The following is an 11491-nucleotide window of genomic DNA, read 5'->3' on the forward strand; positions in this document are numbered from 1 at the left end:
TCTTCCTCTATGAAAATCATTAATTTAATCACATTTGCAATGTCCCTTTTTCAAGAAAAGGTAACATAGTCACATATTCTGGGGATTAGGATGTGAACATCTTTGGGGACCCTTATTCTGTCTATCACAGTGGAATATGTCCTACTCAGGTCTACAGGTAGAATACTGTCACATTTAGTAACATTTAGTTATGACAGAGAGCTACATGTGACTGAAAACTAGCTATGTCCTAGATGAATCCCTGCTTATTTCAAACAATATTTCATAAGAATAAAAATGTAGTACAATAAATATTAAACATATGCGTTTGTGGTTTTTTTTGGGGTTTTTTGTTTGTTTTTAATAATAGCCCTGTAGATCAGGGCTCATGACTTTTTTTTTCCCTTTAGATTTTATTTATTTGACAGACAGAGATCACAAGTAGGCAGAGAGGCAGGCAGAGTGAGAGGGGGAAGCAGGCTCCCTGCTGAGCAGAGAGCCCGATGTGGGACTCCATCCCAGGACCCTGAGATCATGACCTAAGCCAAAGGCAGAGGCTTGACTCACTGAGCCACCCACACACCCCATTTGTTTTTATTAAGTAGGATTTGTCAGTTTCTAGAAGTAATTTAAGATGGAAGTTTGTACCTTTTGACCACTTTCACCCAATTCAAAAGGTGCAAATATGTCAAAAGTTGCAAACTTTTACTTGCAAGATAAATATGTTCTGGGAATATAACATATAACATAATGAGTAGCATTAACAATACTGAAGAGTATATTTGGAATTTGCTAGAAGACTAGATTTTAAAAGATCTTATCACAAGGAAAAAAATTGTGACTATATGAGGTGATGGACATTCACTAAAAACTTGCTGTGATGATCATTGCAAGTTTATAAGGCAATTACATTTTAATAAGATGGGGGGATGGAAGCAATTTAAAGATAAGCTCTGATGATTTAGGGAAAAACAAGATAAACAGGTGCCTGAGTTGGGGCCCATGAGAAAGGGACTCCAGGTTTGTATTAATTATTTTAAGATGCTTTTCCAAATTTCCTGGGGCAAATCTTCACTCTCACTCCCAAGTAATTAGTATCACATCTAGCATGAGTGATCATAAAGGTATACTTTCCCACAAAAAATGTAATAAACATTTTGATAGGAATCCTATTCTTTGCTAAATTTGTGCTATAAAGTAGATCAACAAACATTTAAGTCAAATCAACAAATATTTAATGAGAGTATTATGGTGGAATATTCAATTGCTTAAACTATAAATTCAGCTTTCTTAAAAATAACCTCGACTTTTAAAATTTCCTTTCACTGAAAAGTCAGTCCAGGCAAAATGGTAATTGACTTACAAACTTTTAACTGAACCCAACAGAATGCTGTCCTTTTTATGCCATCTCTTCAACTTAATCTTCTTCTGCTGTTCTATTTATATGCTAAAAGAGGGTATTGAGCCAATCAATGAAATTTTGTGACCCTGTGTTCCTGAACCACCTAGATCACCATCTGAATTCCCCACTGCACCTTTCACATGTGCTCAGGCCCCAAGTCTCCCAGAGGGTGTAATAGTCAGCTGCTTCCATAACAAAACACCAGAAACTGAGTGGTTTAAGCAACAGACATTTATTTCTCCCAGTTCTGGAGGCTGGAAGTCCAAGATCTGGGCACCAGCAGGGTTGAGTTCTGTGGAGAGCTTTCTTCCCAGCTTGCAGATGACTGGCTTCTCACTGTGTCCTCACACGCAGAGAGAGAGAGAGACGGCAAGCTCTCTGACTTCTCTTCTAACCAGACACTAATCCCATTATGAAGGCCTGCTCTCTCCTGACATAATATAGATCTACTTAATCTCCCAAAGGCCATACCTCCAAAAGAAAGGGGAGAGGGTGAGGAGGTTGCACAATTCAGTCCATAGGAGGGGATATGCAAGATCCAGACAAAGAAGAGCCTCCAAGGGATGGTACATGTACTGGGAGACCTGACTAAAGTTGGCTCTTTTGTTATCCTCCAGCTCTCCTGGGGCTTCTTCCAGTCTGGGAACAAAGAGTAAATGTGGTAACTGCTGAAAGCTCATTTCTCAGGATCACTAAATGAATGAACATCATTGTGTAACCCCGAAGGATGTTTTCTACCCCAAAGCATAACTTTACACTTAAACAATTACATCTTTGAAATGATGCCTATGGACAGTGAGTTTTCCTGAAATGACATGTCTAAGGAGAAACCAAATGCCTAGGTAGAAGTATGACTTTCTTAACTAATCTTACTTTTTAAAAGTATTTTTACTTTTCTTGACTTAGAAATGGATAGGGTAAATTTTCACAAACCTGAAGAACAATTCAATTTATGATTTCTAAACTAAAATGCTACTTTGTTGAAAAGAGAAGTGAATGATGAGTATCCAGGCAAATCATTTCTGTGAAAACTCAGTTTCAAAAAGACACTGAATTTCATTCATGATTTATCCTTTAAAGAAAGGAAAATATAATTATTAACCACAGAGATTAACTGGAAAGGTTGTCTGGTCTGTGCTTTATTCTGTATAAAATGCAATGTAATTATGACTTACGTTGTAAATTTCAGTAAAGCATGATTTAATACTATAGCTAGGGTGCCATTAAAATATGAATATTAACTTTCCAATAATTTCTAGAAATTGAAATGGAATCTGTTTGGCAATAACATGACATTTTCACACCAATGAAAATATTTTATGTAGTTATGTAAACAATAAAAATAAATGTTTTGTAAAAATTTATCCAGAAGGACTTATAACTAGGAAAAACAATCATAATTAACAAGATTTCATAAAGTGCTCAGCAGCCAAAGATAACTTTTAAACCAGCTGAAGGTGATTAGGTCATTGCTGGTCCTAAGTTCATAAGATCTGACCACCTGTAGAGATTTTTTTTAGACCACTTAAAAGAATTAGTTTTACAACTATGGACAAGCTGGGAGAGTCTCCCTCTTTTATGTGCCCTTCTGTTGTGTCAAAGTAATGAAATTGAACGTACGCTCCCTCAGTTTTTCGAACAGTACCAGCTGGAAAAAAGACAGGAATTTCCTATTTCTGAATGTATTATGGAGCCTAGATTTTGTTTCCAGGATAAAATGTGTCCAAAAGCAACCAAATTTAAGAAGAGGGTTGTGAAATCATCCAGTGGATGAGTAACCATCCTGACAGTTCAACTGGCTGAGGCAAGCAAAGCTGTCTGGTTAGGAAGCATCCTGCTTACTGTACTGACCATGCTGTATTAGAGGGAATCTTTCCTGTGCTTTTAACTGAGATCATTATAGCATGATAATATTAACAATAGCAACATCTTGGGCGCCTAGGGGCTCAGTCATTTCATCATCTGCCTTTGGCTCAGGTCATGATCTCAGAGTCCGGGGATCAAGCCCCACATGGGGCGGGGGGGGGGGGGGGGTCCTCGCTCAGCAGGGAGCCTGCCTCTCCCTCTCCCTCTGCTGCCCTGCTTGTGCTCGCTCACTCTCTGTCAAATAAATAAATAAATCTAAAAAAAAAAAAAGGCGGTAGCAACATCAGAAGTACAAAAGCAATATTGTGTAGATATGTTTTTTCTCAACATGAACATCACTGATCATTAAATTTCTAAAGCCTATTGAGGATTTTTGAAGTCAAATAATAATTAGATTGTGACGATAATAACAGGAGGCATTTTGTTAACTAAAACATGCTTATCTTTTAACTCTACTTTAGTAAAGGTACTTAAAATTACCTTCTAATTCTAAACAAATAACAAAAAAATATATAATTTTTAAATATTTTATTTTTAAGTAACCTCTATACCCAATGTGGGGCTTGAGCTCACAGCCCCAAGATCAATAATTGCATGCACTCCTGAATGAGCCAGGTGTCCCTAAAAATATTGTTTGTTAATGTGTCATAAGGGGCAGAAGGAGAAGAAGGCTCCCTGCTGAGCAAGGAGGCTGATATGGGGCTTGATACCAGGACCCTGAGATTGTGACCTGAGAAGAAGGCAGACACATGACCGACTGAGCCACCCAGACACCCCACATAAAGTTTCTTTTAAATAGTCTTTATTTTTTGAAGCAGTTTTTGATTTACAGCAAAACTGAGCTTCTTCCACTATCAACATTACACACACACCAAAGACATACATTTGTTACTATCAGTGAACCTAGAGTGACACATTATTATCACCTGAAGTCCATTGGTTACATGAAGGCTCATACTTGGTGTTGTACATTCTAAAGATTTCATTAAAAAAATATATATATATATATACATATACATATATATATATTTCATATTCTCCACCATAACAGTATTATATGGGATAATTTCACTGCCCTATATATCTTCCGTGCTTCACCTATTCATCCCTTTCTCCTCACCAACCCCTGGCAGCTACTGATCTTTTTCCTGTCTCTATAGTTTTGCATTTTCAACAATGTTATATAATTAGAATCATAACATACACAGCCCTTTCAGATTGGCTTCTTTCACTTAATAATATATATGAAAGTTTCCTCCTTATCTTTTCATGGCTTGATAGTTCATTTCTTTTTAGGGCTCAAAAATGTTCTATTGTCTGGGGGCACCTGTGTGGCTCAGTTAGTTAAAGCATCTGCCTTGGGCTCAGGTCATAATCCCAGGGTTCTGAGATCAAGCCCCACATTGGGCTCCCTGCTCAGTGGGGAGTCTGCTTCTCCCTCTGCCCCTTCCCTCACTCATTCTCTTCCTCCCTCTCTCTCTCTCTCAAATAAATTAATAAAATCTTTAAAAGAAAATCTTCTATTGTCTGCATGTGTCACTGTTTTATTTATCCATTCACCTACTGAAGGACCAAATAATCTTGGTTGCTTCCATGTTTTGGCAATTATGAATAAAGCTGCTACAAACATCTTTGCAGGTTTTTACATGGATATAACTTTTTAACTCATTTAAGTAAATACCATGGAGCATAATTATTGGGTTGTATGGTAAGAGTATATTTAATTTTGTAAGAAACCACCAAACTGTCTTCCAAAATGGCTATTCCGCTTTGCATTTCCAAAGCAGTCTATGAGGTTCCTATTGTCTACATGCTCACCAACATTTGGTGTTGTCAGTGTTCTGGATTTGGGCCATTCTAATAGGTGAACCATTGTATCATATTGTTTTGAGATTTCCTAATGACATATAATGTTGAGCGTATTTTCATATGCTTATTTGCAATCTGTATTATTTCTTTGGTGAGATGTCTGTTCAGAACTTTTGCGGAATATTTAAATATTTTTTTTTAATTCTTTTTGAGTTTTAAGAGTTCTTTATATGTGTTGGGTAACAATCCTTTATCAGATTTGTCTTTTGCAAATACTCTCTCCAAGCTTGCATCATAGTATTTTAAGTGTAATGATAAAGCCTGAAGGATGGATGCTTTATGGAAACAAAAAACATTTAGAAAGAATTCTTTGGTTGTAAAAATCTAGACTCATTTTTAAAGATGAACTGAAAATGGACTATGTTAGGTTTATGGGCTATCTCACTGACTACTAAACTATGGTGGAATTAACTGAAATCTCCCAAAGAGTCCCCTTATATCAAGAGGAGATTGGAATCTAGTCAAGATTGGTGCCAGTCTTGGATTCATGGAGCGCACCAGCAGCAACTTGTGGTTTCTGTTAAAATGCACCCAGGCTTAGATGGGACAAGAACCTGTTAAAGTAACTTTCCAAAAAAAAAAAAAAAAAAAAAGCACAAGGATATTATCTTTTATAGTGCAAGAGACTTGGACCAAAGGCTTTTTTTAAAAAGATTTTATTTATTTATTTGACAGACAGAGATCACAAGTAGGCAGAGAGGCAGGCAGAGAGAGAGAGAGGAGGAAGCAGGGTCCCCGCTAAATGGACAGCCCGATGTGGGGCTCGATCCCAGGACCCTGGGATCATGACGGGAGCCAAAGGCAGAGGCTTTAACCCACTGAACCACCCAGGCGCCCTGGACCAAAGCCTTTTTAAGATTAAATATATCTCGGGGCACCTGGGTGGCTCAGTGGGTTAAAGACTCTGCCTTTGGCTCAGGTCATGATCCCAGGGTCCTGGGATCGAGCCCCGCATCGGGCTCTCATGATCCTCAGCAGGGAGCCTGCTTCCCTCTCTCTCTCTCTCTGCCTGCCTCTCTGCCTACTTGTGATCTATCTCTGTCAAATAAATAAATAAAATCTTTTAAAAAAAGAAAGCTTTAAAAAAAATTAAATATATCTCTTGTTACAGTATGCTATTAAATCTGTTGCCTCTGAGAAAAATTAATTCTCACTAAGAAGATGAAATCAAAATGTCTAGGCATTTGGTCCTACTATCATACCACCAAAACCACTAGCACTACCCCTAAAACAACAAATCTAAAACACCTCTGAAATAAGAAAGCAGTACTGTAATATACCAGCAAATGCCTGGAATCCCCATGTATCAGTGACAGTTTTACTGCATACAAAATTCACTCTAGTTTGGGTAAGCTAAAGGGGATTCATTACAGGATAGCTAATGGGTATCATAGCAGTTGGGAAGGCTGAGAAGATCAGCTCTGGGCTGGACTTCCGGGAACACATCATAAAACCACATTACAGAACTGAGCTTCTGGACCTGCCAGAAGGAATTGGCTGCTGTTGCTGGCTCCAGACCCAGACCACCTATGCCACCACCCACAGCAGCAAAATAAAGATGTGCCCTGCCTCTCAACACCTACAAAGCTAGAGCCCTAACGCTGGGACCTCACCACAATTGTTGCAGAAAATCAAGCTCCCCTACAACTCAGCTTGCCTGCCGAAGTAACAGAGACAAGAGAAGTCAGCCCCTGCTTCAGAGTGTTCCACTTGTGCCTTCTAAATCTCACATGTTCTAAGTGATCCGTGGAACCTAGATCACATCCAAAACTAGAGCTTTAAAGGAGTCAAAAAAAATGTAGTGTTGAGGGTTCCAGCTCCAGTATTTTAAGAAGGCCTTCTAGAAGAAAGATGGAAAGGATACTCAGTAAGGTGATACACTGTCCTACCCATCCTGAAAAGAGAGTAGAAAGCATATAATTGTTCAAGGAAAGCCAGGGCAATTCCGGAAGAATAAGTGTCGAGGCTATGGACACAATTTATTGGAAAGAATCATGGAGCAACCACCAGAGTGGCTCATTTCCATCTGGAGTAGAAAACACAGATATGCTGGAGCATTGGCTGTAAATGTTGGGCCAGAGGCCAAGCTCAGGAGGAGGAGGGAGCTCTACTTCCCTAAGAGAAGCTTACTGGGATGCCCTGTCTGGCAGCTAAACACCCCCTCTTCTACAATCCCTGTTGCTGACTCTGGGGTACATAATACCTTCACAGGCAGGCTGACCCAACCTGAACTACAAAGATAGCCATGCAAGCAGACAGTAAACGTAAGCAAACACCATGAAAGAGTAACATACAAGCTAATGAACATCACTAAGGGAGAATTTATGCAGCAAACAAATGGAAACTTTGAAAATAGTACAACTGAAAGCCACAGAGAGATTAGAATGGATCCTGTATCCATGAAACAAAATATTATTTTTAAGAACCCCAGATTAGAAAAAAGAAAATGCTTACCAAATAAAAATCTTAATAGGTAAGCCAAAAAGCAGAATATATTCATGCTCGCTGGAAGCCTAAATTGTGCTCAGAATGACAGAGACGGTGTAATAGGTGCTGTGGTCCACCACCCAGATCCCTGCCGGGGACCCACACTTTCTGCCTCCTGCTGGCTGCTGGCAGCTCACAACCAAGTCTCTCTCCAGGAATTATCCCTGGGAAAGAGAATTGCTTTGCCCAAGTTTATGTCCTTTCCCCAAAGGAACACAGGCCCCCTTGTTTGGATTCAGGACAATCTGAAGGGATCATCCCAGCCCCAAAGTTCCCTGAACAGTCAGGTGAGGCCTTTCTTACAACTGCAACACAGTTCAACTCTCCTTTTACCCTACCCTCCTTATCTTTCCCTCCCAGATATTGTCTCCAAGAGAACTTAAGCAATAAAGCCTTCTATCTGCAGATCTCCGTCTCAGCATCCATTTCAAGGTAGTCCAATCTAAGGCAGATAGAAAGAATAAAAACAAAAAGACCTGAAGACATCCAGTGCGTCTCCATCTATATGATTGAAATTCCAGCAGACAAGAACAGTGAATGGAAGGGAAGGAAAAAACAAAGAACATATAAATAGATTTCTCAGAATTGATGAAAGAAAGATACTGATCATATTGAAAAAGTCCACCAACAAGATGAAAAGTAAAATTTATATATATAATATATGTTATATATTATATATGTTGACTTGCATGGGGCCCGCCTTGGTGGCTCAGTCAGTTAAGCATCTGCCTTCGGCTCAGGTCATGATCCAAGGGTGTTGGGATAGGGTCCTGCATCAGACTCCTTGCTCAGTGGGGAGATTGCTTCTCCTTCTACCTGCAGCTGCCCCAGCTTCTGTCTTTGACAAGTGAATAAATAAAATCTTAAAAAAAGAATCTAGGGGCACCTGGGTGGCTCAGTGGGTTAAAGACTCTGCCTTTGGCTCAGGTCATGATCCCAGGGTCCTGGGATGGAGCCCCGCATCGGGCTCTCATGATCCTCAGCAGGGAGCCTGCTTCCCTCTCTCTCTCTACCTGCCTCTCTGCCTATTTGTGATCTCTGTCAATTAAATAAATAAAATCTTTTAAAAAATTTTTTAAAAAATCTAAGACCTAGTTAATAAGGTAGATCCAATTAATATAGTGATGTCTATATTTTGAAACCAGAAAATAAACTTTTCTTAGAGAGTGTTTTCTTAGCACAACACATAAATCAGAAACTAAAACAAAACAAAACAAAACCAAACCCCCCCAAAACCCAGATTTAATCATTTTTAAATATCTACAGAGTAAGAGATATTATAAACAAAACAAAAAGGCAATAGCAAGCCAGAGTAAAGTAATCACCAACATGCTTCAATGTGTTTTGTGTTTTTGCCCAGCACCTATATCAGCACTATGATTTTGCTCTTGGGGTACCATTCTGGTTATCTGGTGGTGATGAGACCTCCCTCCAGGCCCCAAGACAGGTGTGAGGAAATCAATTCATCATATACCTGGCCACAGGATCAATTCAAGCATGAGCATAAGACCCATTTGGAGCCAGTAAGAAGGAGTGAATGACAGGACTTGAGTGCAAGTGACTGAAAAAGCCTCTGCCACTGAATTTATGGAGTGAAGCTGTAAGATGCAACCATCCTGGCATCAGAGCAAGGGCTAGCCTGAGGATAGAGCTGAAGAAACAACCCAGGAATGAGTCCCAGAGACATACAGTGGTGCCTAAATAGATTAGACAGAATTAACCAGGATGCTCAATGTTTTTAAATGTATTGGGGTGAGGTAGAGTCAGGCAGGGGGTAAACAACTAGAAAAGACTTTGAGGCTGAACTGTGATATATAGATAACTATGCAAATGAAAGAGCAGTTATTACTAGGTGTTGTGGGTTCAATCACATTCTCCAAAATGATATGCTGAAATCCTGAAAAAAAATATATATAGACATATATATATATGTATATGTATATATGTATGTACATATGCACATATACACATATACATATGCACACACACATACACACACATATACATGTGTCTTAATTTGCAAAGTGTCTTTGCAAATGTAATCAAGTTAAAATGAGGTCATACTGGATTAAGGTGGGCCCCAAGCCCCATGACTAGTGTCCTTATAAGGAAAGAGGTTTGGAGGAAGAAAGATACACTGGAAAGAAGTCCACATGAAGACCAGGGCAGAAATGGGAGTTATGCTGCTGATGCAAGCCAAGGAAGGCCAGATATCGCTGTCAACCATCAGAGGTTAGAAGAGGCAAGGAAGGATTCTTCCCTATAGCCTTCATAGGGAGCCATGGCCCTTCTACCACCTTGATTTCAGACTTCCAAAACAGAGAGGATAAATTTCTGTTCTTTTAAGCCATCTAGTTTGAAATAATTTGTTATGGCAGACTAGGAAAGCAAAACAACAGATGATTATTAACTTTAAGGAAATGCAAAGAGTTGTGCAAGGAAGTAACAGGTATAACCATATTGGGAAAAGAGGGAGAGGGGGCCTGGCAATTGCATTTGTTTACGGGCAGCAGGAGAATCAAATGCTTGCCTTCTATCACGTGAACTTTACCTTCTATCATAAGAACTCAATAGATAACGTGAAAATTGAGAAATGAAGTAATATTGTTATAAGCTTCGTACATAGAGATATGAATAAATGGCCAAAGAAGCAGATAAAAGTTGAAAATGGTCATTTCTGAAGAACAAGACATGAGAAATTAGACCTTGGTGTTCTAGACTGGACTGCTTTTCATAACTCATGTAGCACTATTTGGCTTATTAAATTATGCATGTATCAATTTTAATGGAAATAAAAACAAAATTCAAAAGGAAAAAAATAGGCAAAAATGAGCAGACAGTTAACAAAGGAAGAAGTTCAAATGAAGAACATAGGAACACATGCCTAAACTCAATGACAACCAGGCCAATTCATTTAAAAATAAATTTTAAAAATAAGTCTAATAATAAAAAATCAAATATTAAATCTCCCACCAACTAAGCACAATTAGTTTGGAAAGAAATTTGAAAATGTTTAGTAAAATTGAAAATGTGTATACAACACTGCTAATCCATTCTGGCTTGGATCCCAGGAAACTTTTGTACAGGATCAGAAAAAAGCTTGTTTGAGAAAGTTAATCACAGTGTTGTTTAAAATAATGAAAATCTGGAGAGGATTAAATGTTTACACAATAGATATTTATCCATTCCAGATAGGATATTTTATATTTACATATGATACTATCTGGCAATGAAAAAGAATGAAAAGGAGTAAACTAACTTTATATATATGAAGACACGGAGTGAGAATTTTCAGTGAAAAAGAAATGGGAAGCACAGTTTGTCCAACCTATTACCAGCGAAACAAATTTGAAAACATACTAGCCATTCACTGCTCATGAATATCTGAATGTAAAAACATAAAAACATTGATTAGAGGGATACACGCTAAATTCATGAGAGAAGTCGGGTTGTAGAGAGGTTTACAAAATGAAACTGAGGGTGAATACAGAAAAAACATCCACTTCATCTGTATTATGTTAGTTCTTATATTTAAAAACTCTTTTAAGGATAGGAAATTGGTTCTGCAGATTTTGGGTTTGTGAGTCTCCATAACCATGTGAGCTAATTCGCTATAATAAATATTACATTTGGGGTGCCTGGGTGGTTCAGTGGGTTAAAGCCTCTGCCTTCTGCTCAGGTCATGATCCTAGCGTCCTAGGATTGAGTCCCACATTGGGCTCTTTGCTCAGAGGGAAGCCTGCATCCCCCCTCTCTCTCTGCCTGCCTCTCTGCCTACTGGGATCTCTGTCTGTCAGATAAATAAATAAAATCTTTTAAAAATAAATAAATAAATATTACATTTAACACAATTATTAAATAGTAATATACATTATAATATGTATCTTA

This window comes from Lutra lutra, unplaced genomic scaffold (assembly GCF_902655055.1).
Source record: "Lutra lutra unplaced genomic scaffold, mLutLut1.2, whole genome shotgun sequence".
Lineage (NCBI taxonomy): Eukaryota > Metazoa > Chordata > Mammalia > Carnivora > Mustelidae > Lutra > Lutra lutra.